Here is a 12,031-nt window from a genome sequence, read left to right on the forward strand (position 1 = left end):
ATATCTCCCCATGCTTGTTTCATTTTACCTTATTCATTCTTTTGCTCACTATTCCCATTCTCATAGCCAAGAATACACATATTTCTATTTCTCTATACGATTTATATCAAATTGTATCACATATCCTTAGAACCATACACAAATTTAACGTTATCTAATTTTTCGGGTAAACAGTTTGGCACCCACCGTGGAGCTAAGGATAACAGTTATTGTTTGATATGAATCTGCAGTACACACCAATTTACAACTTCGAATCAGCAATGGCTTTACCTATCGACCATGAAGCCGACCTTCAAGATGAAACCAACAACTTGGTACCCGGGGCCGGAAGGCTGCTTGACGATGGCACTGAGGCCCAAATCGAAGTACCCGAAATTCGAGCCGAAGTACCGTTAGATGTCAATTGGCAAGTGGCTCTTGAGGCGAACCAACGTTCCGAACCGGAAAAAAACATTCAGGGCGGTACTCGATCCGTAGCTCGAGACACCCATAAACGTGGGGGAAATCGGAGTCAGCTTGCGCATGATCTTCGAGATGTTACAAGCCCAACAAGTAGCGATAGCTCAGTTGCAGAGCCAAACTCATATACAAAGCATGCCAGATCCCAATTTGCTTCGAGAAATCACCCCAGAATGGAGCCCGCCATAGTGAAATCAAACGAGCAAGAATCGGGGACCACTCCCGAAATTTCTAAATTGCTCGAGGAACTCACAAAACGAGTCGAAGCCAATGACAAGAGAATGGAAACATACAATGCCAGGGTCGATCAGATCCCGAGAGCTCCACCAATGATAAAAGGGCGGATTAGAAAACATTCATACAAAAAGCCTTTTCCCTCGAGTGCGGCCCCAAAACCAATCCCCAAAAAATTCCGTATGCCCGAAATTCCCAAATATAACGGTACGACCGATCATAACGAACACGTCACCTCTTACACATGTGCCATCAAGGATAACAATTTGGAGGACGATGAGATCGAATCCGTGTTGTTGAAAAAGTTCGGGGAGACCCTCTCGAAGGGAGCGATGATTTGGTATCACAATCTGCCGCCAAATTCCATCGATTCTTTTGCCATGTTAGCAGATTCGTTCATAAAAGCACATGCTGGTGCCTTAAAGGTTGCAACAAGGAAATCAGACCTCTTCAAAGTAAAGCAAAGGGGTAATGAAATGCTGAGGGAATTCGTATCCCGATTTTAAATAGAACGCATAGAATTGCCACCGGTCACAGACGATTTGGCCGTCCAAGCTTTCACCCAAGGGTTGAACGAGCAAAGTTCGATAGCATCGCGTCGGCTGAAGCAAAATTTGATCGAGTATCCAGCAATAACTTGGGCAGATATACACAACCGATACTAGTCGAAGATGACCAGTTGGGAGCTCCGTCTGGATCCATGCATCAGAACAGGACAGCTACTAAAATCCAAAGGGAGATTAACAGAGAACAAAGGTCGAACAGAGATCGATATCAACCGTACGCCGCAGATCGGATGAACAACGGTTCGACACGCAACACCGCTCGGAACAATCGAAGGATTGATCGAGGACAAATTTCTCGGGGAATTATGAGCAAGAGCGGCTTTGATAAATATGTCGATCCTATAGAAGCACCTGTGTTATAGGAATATAACTTCAGCGTTGATACATCCGCCATCGTGTTTGCTATCGGACGCATCAAAGACATTAGATGGCTTCGGCCCATGTAGATCGATCATGTCCAAAGGAATCCCAATCAAATATGCGAATATCACGGCACCCATGGCCACAGAATAGAAGATTGCAGGCAACTAAGAGAGGAAGTAGCCCGGTTATTTAACAAAGGCCACCTTCGGGAATTTTTGAGTGATAGGGCGAGGAACCATTTTAAAAAGAGGGATTTCGACAAGCAAAACGAGCAGGAAGAGCTGCATCACGTCATTCACATGATCATCTGCGGTGCCGATACCCCTCAGGGACCAGTGCTTAAACGCACTAAAACATCGATTGTGAGAGAAAAGCGTTCTCGAACTCAAGATTACACACCCATAGTAACTTTGTCCTTCAACGATGAAGATGCAGAAGGGGTCGCACTTCATAACGATGCAATGGTAATATCCGTACTCATGAATAAAATTAAAGTTAAGCGTATGTTGATTGATCCAGATAGCTCGGCCAACATCATCAGATTGAAGGTCGTAGAGTAGCTCGGCCTGCGGGACCAGATCGTACCCGAAGCCCTAGTTCTAAACGGATTCAATATGGCATGTGAAACCACCAAAGGCGAGATAATTCTACCAATAAACGTGGCCGGAACCATCCAGGAAACGAAGTTTCACGTGATCGAAGGCGACATGAGGTACAACGCCCTTTTCAGAAGGCCATGGATCCACAACATGAGAGTTGTACCTTCAACCCTACACCAGGTCCTCAAATTCCCAACATCGAGAGGAGTCAAAACAGTGTACGGAGAACAACCAGCAGCAAAAGAAATGTTCGTCGTCGAGGAAACCAAACCAATATCCTCACCTTCGTCAGTAAAGGGATCGGCCTCAGAAGGAGAACGAGACACCAAATAGCAATCACAGACATCGGCTTCGACCCAACCAAAAACCATATGATCGAATAACATGATGATCAGAGGGTCCCTCGATCCTTCGTGATTCCCGATGACTCTGATGCCACCAAATCAACAATTGAGGAATTGGAGCAAGTCACACTAATCGAGCACTGGCCCGAACGAAAGGTATACCTGGGAACGGGGTTGAGCCCCGAACTCAGGAAAAAACTTGTTCAATTTCTTATCGATAACATTGATTGTTTTGCCTGGTCCCATTTAGATATAACAGGGATTCCACAGGACATAACGACGCATTGGCTAAGCTTGGACCCTAAGTTCAGACCGGTAAAGCAAAAGAGAAGACCCCAATCCGAGGTAAATACGCATTCGTAAAAGACGAGGTAACCAAACTTCTAAAGATAGGGTCCATTCGGGAGGTAAAATATACCGAATGGTTAGCCAATATAATTGTAGTGCCTAAAAAAGGAAACAAACTTAGAATGGGCGTGGACTATAAGAATTTAAATAAAGCATTCCCCAAAGATTCTTTTCCACTACCCAACATCGATCGCATGATCGATGCCAAGACCGGTCACGAGATCCTCACTTTTCTCGATGCCTATTCATGGTATAATCAAATCTGTATGAACCCAGAGGACCAGGAAAAGACTTCATTTGTCACCAAATATGGAACATATTGTTATAATGTGATGTCATTCGGGCTAAAAAATGTGGGGGCTACTTACCAACGTCTAGTAAATAAAATGTTCGAAGAACAAATAGGTAAATCAATGGAAGATTATATTGATGACATGCTAGTTAAGTCCCTGCGCGCAGAGGACCATCCGACCCATTTGCAGGAAACGTTCGAGATTTTGAGGAAATACAACATGAAGCTCAACCCCGAAAAATGTGCTTTCGGGGTCGGTACGGGCAAGTTCCTCGGCTTCATGGTGTCAAATCGGAGAATCGAGATTAACCCCGATAAAATCAAGGCCATCGAAGAAATCACAATCGTGAACAGCGTAAAATCTGTACAAAGGCTAACAGGACGAATTGCGGCCCTAGGCCGATTCATTTCGAGATCATCAGATCGTAGTTACAAATTTTTCTCCCTACTCAAAAAGAAAAATGATTTCGCTTGGACCCCGGAATGCCAACAGGCATTGAAGGAACTGAAACAATATCTGTCAAGCCTACCACTACTTCACACTCCGAAAGCAAACGAAAAACTTTGCTTATACTTGGCAGTATCAGAAATCGCAGTAAGCGGTGTCCTAGTTCGGGAAGAGCAAGGTATGCAATTTCCCATTTATTATATAAGTCGAACCTTAGGAGAAGCAGAAGCTAGATATCCACACCTAGAAAAATTGGCATTTGCACTGATAAGCGCCTCTAGAAAGTTACGACCGTACTTTCAATGTCACCCTATATGTGTATTAACAACTTACCCACTTCGTAATATTTTGCACAAGCCTTAACTATCGGTCCGGTTGGCCAAATGGGCCGTCGAACTCAGTGGGTATGATATCGAATATCAACCCACGTACGGCTATCAAGTCTCAAATTTTAGCAGACTTCATGGCCGATTTCACGCCAACCCTTGTACCCGAAGTCGAAAAAGAATTCTAACTGAAATCGGGTACGTCCTCGAGGGTATGGACCCTTTTTACGGACGGGCCCTCAAACGTAAAAGGGACCGGGTTCAGCATAGTTTTATAGTCACCCACAGGTAACACTATTAGGCAATCTATTAAAACTACCAGGTAGACTAACAACGAGGCCGAGTATGAGGCTATGATTGCAGGTCTCGAGCTAGCTAAAAACTTGGGAGCAGAAGTCATCGAAGCCAAATGTGACTCTCTGTTGGTGGTAAGTCAAGTAAACAAAACCTTTGAAGTTAGAGAGGATAGAATGCAAAGGTATTTGGACAAACTACATGTCACTTTGCACCATTTCAAACAATGGACTTTACAGCACGTTCCACGAGAGCAAAACAATGAGGCTGATGCACTTGCGAATTTGGGATCATCGGTCAAGGAAAGTGACTTGAGCTCGGGGACTGTCATTCAACTCTCGAGATCCGTGATCGAAGAAGGTCACACCGAGATAAATTCTACAGCTTAACATGGATTGGAGAAATAAGTATGTTGAATACTTAAAGGACGGAAAGCTCCCATCAGAACCTAAATATTCAAGAGCCCTACGGACTAAAGCTGCTCGATTCACGGTGGCTTCAGATGGAACGTTATACCGAAGGACATTCGATGGAACATTGGCAGTATGCTTGGGTCCAGGAGATACCGATTACATCTTACGCGATGTGCACGAGGGTACTTGTGGGAATCACTCCGGTGCCGATTCATTAGTCCGAAAAATAATCAGGGCAGGGTATTATTGGATCGATATGGGCAAAGATGCGAAGGTATTTGTTCGAAAATGTGACAAATGTCAAAGGTTTGCACCAATGATCCATCAACCCGGAGAGCAACTTCACTCGGTCCTATCCCCATGGCCATTAATGAAATGGGAAATGGATATCGTCGACCCTCTGACATCGACCCCAGGTAAAGCCAAATTCATCTTATTTATGACTGACTATTTCTCTAAATGGGTTGAAGCACAGACGTTCAAGAAAGTAAGAGAGAAAGAAGTTATAGACTTTATATGGGATCATATCATATGCCGATTCGGGATACCCGCCGAAATAGTATGTGACAATGGGAAACAATTTGTGGGCAGCAAAGTGACGAAATTCTTCGAAGACCACAAAATAAGAAGGATATTATCAACACCGTATCATCCCATTGGGAACGGACAGGCCGAATCAACTAACAAAACCATCATTCAGAACCTAAAGAAGAGGCTGAACGACGCTAAAGGAAAGTGGAGAGAAATCCTACCCGAAGTCCTTTGGGCATATCGAACGACGTCAAAATCCAGTACGGGGGCGACCCCATTCTCCTTAGTATATGGGTCCGAAGCATTGATACCAGTCAAAGTCGGTGAACCCAGTACCAGATTTCGATACACGATAGAAGAATCAAATAACGAGGCTATGAACACTAGCCTCGAATTATCAGACGAAAGACGAGAAGTTGCTCTCGTCCAATTGGCCGCCCAAAAGCAGCGAATCGAAAGATATTATAACCGAAGAACCAAGCTCCGCCATTTCAAGCCCGGGGACTTAGTACTAAGGAGAGTCACCATCAATAACTGAAATCCGAACGAAGGGAAACTAGGGCCAAATTGGGAAGGACCATATGAGGTTCTCGAGAATGTCAGAAAGGGATCATACAGGCTCGGCATTATAAAAAGCAAACAACTATCAAGCAATTGGAATGTGTCATATCTAAAACGATACTACTGCTAAGGTACCACCCTTTCATATTCATTTACATTTCAAAACTGACCCCTACAGAAGTCCGAGCAGGAGCTAAGATGGATCCTTTACCATAGATCTGAAAGCACGCGTTGCACTATTTTTCCCTTAGACCGGTTTTATCCCAAATGGGTTTTTCGGCAAGGTTTTTAACAAGGCAACCAAAAATCGTGTTGCACTTACATCAGTATCTGAGGCCTCTTTACAATCGACCTCGAATACTGGGGGGCATTAGCCTTCAAATATATCAAGTTCTGAAGCAAGAAAGTTATTTTGCAAACAACGGGGTTCCAATAGGAAAAGTTGTAAGAGCCAAATGGTCAAAACGAACAATGCTCATGTAGTTGGCCCGAACCCAGGCGCGAAACACGAACACATGTATAGTGACTTGCAAAGAAAGTTCTCCTCTTTACCTACATCTTATATCCAAGAAAGAATCCTTTATTTGGAGATTTATTACACAAACAGAGTTAAGATAAATTCGACTACTAAGCCCACAGGCTACTTTATTTCGAGTTCGAGCAAGCACTCACTCGACCATTACGCCTTTGAGCTACATTACTTCGAGTTCAAATCATTCACTCGACTATTAAGCCTACGGACTACCTTCATTTCGAGTTCGAGCAAGCATTCACTCGACCATTACGCCTACGTGCCACTTTATCCGGAGTCGAATCATTCACTTGACTACTAAGCCCACATGCTACCTTTATTTCGAGTTCGAGCAAGCACTCACTCGACCATTACGCCTACGGGCCACTTTATCCAGAGTCGAATCATTCACTCGACTACTAAGCCTACGGGCTACTTTTATTTGAGTCCAAGCAAGCACTCGCTCGACCATTACGCCTACGGGCCATTTTATCCCGAGTCGAATCATTCACTCGACTACTAAGCCCATGGGCTACTTTATTTCGAGTCTGAGCAGGCACTCACTCGACCATTACGCCTACGGGCTACATTACTTCGAGTTCGAATCATTCACTAGACTATTAAGTCTACAGGCTACGTTATTTCGAGTTCGAATCATTCGCTCGACTACTAAGCCCACGGGCTACTTTATTTCGAGTCCGAGCAAGCACTCACTCAACCATTACACCTACGGGCTACTTTCATTTTGAGTTCGAGCAAGCGTTCACTCGACCTTTATGCCTACGGGCTACATTATTTCGAGTTCGAATCATTGACTCGACTTATAAGCCTATGGGGCTACATCACTTCAAATTTGAATAAGCACTCGCTCGATTATAGAGGCTACGAAATCCAGAATTTGATTAAATTGATTAAATATTTGTAAAAACATTTATAAGGCATGTATAAAGTCTTCACAAAACAGAAGCAAGTCGGCAAAGTTGTCTATATACACAATCGTCTACTTGATTGATTACAAACGTAAAAACTAAGGACTAAGCTTCCTGGTCATCCTCAGGAGTGGTTTCTTCTTCTCCATCGGGCTCCCCCCGTTCTCGGATCCGCTCTTTCTACCATCATCATCATCGCCATTAGAAGCCAAGGCTTCAGCTTCAGCTTCGAGCTCTTTAGCCTTTTTTATCTCTTCAGCAAGGTCGAAAACCTCGAGCGTGTATCTCCTCGAGGGTCTCCCTTCGAGACCAATACTTAGCAAGTTCGGCAACCCAATGTGCTCGAGTATCGGTAGTATCCGCCGCCTCTCGTGCCTCCATCTGAGCAACCTCGGCATCAGCTCGATACACGGCAATGGACTTGTCCGCCATGACTTTCGACGACTCAACCTCCGCCTTGGCTTCAGCAAGCCGTGTTTCAAGCTCCTCGATCCTCTTAGCCTGAGCCGAACCCTTTTGCTTGACGCTTCGAAGCTGAACATCGGCCGATAATAATTTGGCCAAGATGGTTTCTTTTTCCGCAGCCACGCGGTCGATAGTCTTCTTCCACCGATTACATTCAGCCTTGGTTTGATCGACTTCTTCCCGAAGTAACCCGATCTTTTTAACCTTTTGCTGCAATTGAGATAACGAAGGGTTAACTTCCACAGTTGAGTCAAACCCATACTCTAACAGAACGAGGCTCACCTGCTTATCTAGTTCGGCCTCTTCTTCACGAGCCTTAGCCAAATCTGCTTGAAGGTCCTTTATAGCCTCGTCCTTTTGGCTGCAAAGAAGCCGCATGGCATCTCTCTCCCCCGAGACCTTATGAAGCTCGACCTCACACTGGCTGAGGTCGACTCAAAACCTACTAATGGCATGTACAGTAGGGAAAGAACACAAGTCAAGTTTGGAAAAGAACGAAGAAACCAAGTACAATAAAATCATTACCCAAGAAATGACATATTGGGCCTCTTCTAGGAGAAAGGAAGCATCACCAATGGCGGAGGCATCATCGACTCCAGTAAAGCAATCCCGAAAAGGGTCCCCTACACTAGAGCCTCCGCCCATATCGGGGGTCTTCAATTCTCGAGCCTCCTTTAACGCCTCCTCAGAAAAAGTTGGAAGAGAAGTCAAATGACCCACTGTCATGGTCCCAGAGAATCGCTCGGGATGCTCTGATCGAGACTCGGGGTACCGAAACCAACCCCGACCGGTACCGTCTCCATCGGCTCAGAAGCTCTGGCGACCTCGATAGCTTTCTCAGATCGGATCACCAACGCTGAGGCACCATCTTTTTCTTCTTCTTCTCTCAGTCGTTGGACCGAGTCCATCGAAAGAGCGATTGCCTTCCTCCTCACCCTTCGAGTTTTGGGCTTGGTGTCCTCTGACCGAGAGACAGCTTTTCGCTTCTTATCTTTCCCCGGTTCCGGGACCGGGGACTTCGTTCCTTTTTCACCACTCGAAGGCCTCAAAACGACATCCTTGGTTACACCTGCATGAAAGAAAATCGGTGACTAATGGAGCATAAAGAATATTTCGAAGAACACGAGAAGTAACCCTTACCATGATTCTTGGCCTCCCATCTACCTTTTACCAAATCACGCCAAACGCGTTCGGCATAAGAGGAAGTCGAGGCTAACTTCCGAACCCAATCCTCAAGGTCGGGTACCGCTTGTGGCATCCAAGGGGCAACTGTATATCGGAGAAAGACATCATATAAAATCAAAAAAATATACGAAAAGCAACGTCTTATGAAAACCACTTACGGTCAAAATTCCATTCCTCGGGGAACGACATCTTCTCTTCCGGAATGAGGTCACAGGTCCTTACCCGGATATAACGGGCCATCCAACCCCGATCGTTGTCTTCGTCGATGCTCTGCATCAAAGCCTTCAATGCCCGACAATGAAGCCTGATTAGTCCTAGAAAGATTTGAGGCCGATACAGTCGTATGAGGTGATTCAGGGAAAATTTCAGCCCCCGGCCTTGTTGGAGAAGAAGCAAAGTAAGGTTACTATAGGCCATAGAGAGGGATGAATTTGACCAAGGGTGACCTGATATCTTTTGCAAAAATCGATGATCACCGGGTCGACGGGACCCAACGTGAAGGGGTAAGTGTAAACACTTAAAAACCCCTCCACATGGGTGATGACGCTCTCTTCGGGGGAGGAAATTTGCAACACAACCTCGGAACCCCAGTTGCAGTCTTTCCTCACAGCCTCGAGATGACCCTCCGTTATCGAGCACATGTACATCGACACATGTTCACATCGACCCGGAAACAGATGAAGGATTCTCAACCTTAAAATCGATCTTCAGAGTACACGGGGCGGGAACATACTCATAGGTAGGCGGCTCCACCGGCGCCTTATCGCCGGACGGCCGTGAAGAAGAAGCTTTCTCCTTCTGAGGTACAATTTTTGAAGTTTTGGCCATTGATATGAGAGAAAGAAAGGCAAAGGAAGATGAAAAGTTGATGTAGATGGTTCTGCAAGCGGCGAAATAGAGAGAAAGGGTAAGAAAATTTGGAAGAGTGAAAGATGTAAGAGTGGTAAATGTTAGATGGAAGGGTTATTTATAGGCTTGCATCGTGACGGTTCAATATTAGAGGTGACCGACCACCGTCTGACGTGCATTAAATACCTTGAAAAGACTAAATCGATGGGACAACTATCACATACGTCATGATCGAGCCTTGTGAAAACGTCAGCTTATAACCCGATCGAACCGTCGAATATCATATCGATTCTCACCACATCCTTCCTGAGAAACGAGGGGACTATCTGTATACGGTCGAAATAGATTTCGGCCTTCCTACGTTCGATCGAGTTCGAACGGTAAGCAACCAGAGTGTGATTTTGGGATGAGTTCCGAAGGCAGTACAAACGAGCCTCGAGTCCGAAGGCTGATAGAGGAGTTGGCTCGATATTTTTATCGAGCCCGTGACCAAATCGATCCGCAAGGCATTGCTTCAAGGTCAGAAATGCGCTACGCCCACCCCGGAGGTCGAACTCAAGCCAAAACCGAGGGCTCGACCCAATAACGAGCTCGAGCCAGTGTCGAGCTCACAGACAAGAGCCGTTACAACCGCACTAAGAGAGAGAATCTTGGCGGAAATCGAGGAAGAGACAATTCATCATGGGTCCTCCACTATATGCTTTATTTTATTATAAATAAAGTAGGATCCTTCTATTATAAAAGGGGGAATCCTTGTAAGCATACGGACACCGAGAATACACTGTAACAAAAGATCACTCTCATATTAAAAGATATCTCTTCATGCTTGTTTCATTTTACCTTATTCATTCTTTTGCTCACTATTCCCATTCTCATAGCCAAGAATACACATATTTCTATTTTTCTATATGATTTGTATCAAATTATATCACATATCCTTAGAACAATACACAAATTTAATGTTATCGGATTTTTCGGGTAAACAGATAGGAAAACAAACTTGTGAATGAAGACTAAAAGTAAGCTCGTCGGCCAGAGAGTTTCTCATTATGCTTTCTTGTGAATTAATAACACCAGATAGCAAAATAATAGTATAAAAATTGCACCGTAGTTATAAAAACAACTTCCTATTTTCCTACTTTGATGAGAATAATTTTCAAGAGAAATATAAATTTGTGGATGTTGAAGTTAAAATTGGAGACTAGCCAGTGAAGTTGGCGTTTGTAAGTGTTTTTTGTATGGGGAACTATAATATTTGTTTTTTTTTTGTTTTTATAAAAATGAAAGATGGAAGATGAATTAATCGGTTATGGTGGTGAGGTGGTGAAAAATAAGGATGGAGAAGAGAAGTATTTGGGGGAGGGGGTGAAATGGGGTTGGGCTGGCAGGCCACATGGGATGATGTTAGCCACGGTGGAGGGGATTAACGGTCAAAGGACAATTTTGAACCTTTTTTGTAATGTTAGGGGCATTGTTAGACCGATAGTATAACGAATGGTAAAATTAATTCTTTTTGAATAGTAAAGAGATATATTTGACCCTTCACCGAAAGAAAAATAACAGAAACTTAACCAGCTAGTGCTCAAATAGAAAATCCCCAAAATAAGAAAGTACATACAAGAAAATTAAAAAAGAAATACGGGAAAATGCGGAAATAAAGATAGTGAAAGTAGTTACTCCTCCCTCCGTTTTATTTTACTTGTCACGAGAGTAAAAGTAATTGGTCCAATATATATTATTTTAGAAAATTAAGATAGAATCAATTATCTTTTTTACCTTTACCCTTATTCTAACAAATGTGAACAGAGATTAATGCGGTGGAATGAAAAGTAGTATTAAATGGAGATCAAAGAATAAATAAGTATAATTTAGTCAAATTTTCCTTATATATTTAATACTTTCTTAAAGGGGCGTATAAAAAAGAAAACATGACAAGTAATATTGACCGGAGGGAGTATGACTGAATTATTGAAGTTTCCCTCAGTTGTTATTGATCTATTTATGTAGGATGATTAATTGCAAATAACTTTTGTTCTAGTTACATAGCCTACTCTATGGCTCGCAACATTGTGAAAGTCTCCCTTACTTTTTTCTTGATTTGTTTACGTATAATGATTAATTGCAAAAAGCATTTTGGTAATATGTATTTTAAGTTTTTAACTGCCTAAACTCTCTCCTACGATTGTGAAGTTATTGAAGCCCCCCTCACTCTTTTTCTAGATTGATTTAAGTACAATAATTAATATGTTTAGATTACGTACAATGATATTGTGAAACCACCTATGTTTTAGTTTACATACGCCTCCCCAATGGC

The sequence above is a fragment of the Nicotiana tabacum genome, chromosome 4, assembly GCF_000715075.1.
Source record: "Nicotiana tabacum cultivar K326 chromosome 4, ASM71507v2, whole genome shotgun sequence".
NCBI classification, from domain to species: Eukaryota; Viridiplantae; Streptophyta; class Magnoliopsida; order Solanales; family Solanaceae; genus Nicotiana; species Nicotiana tabacum.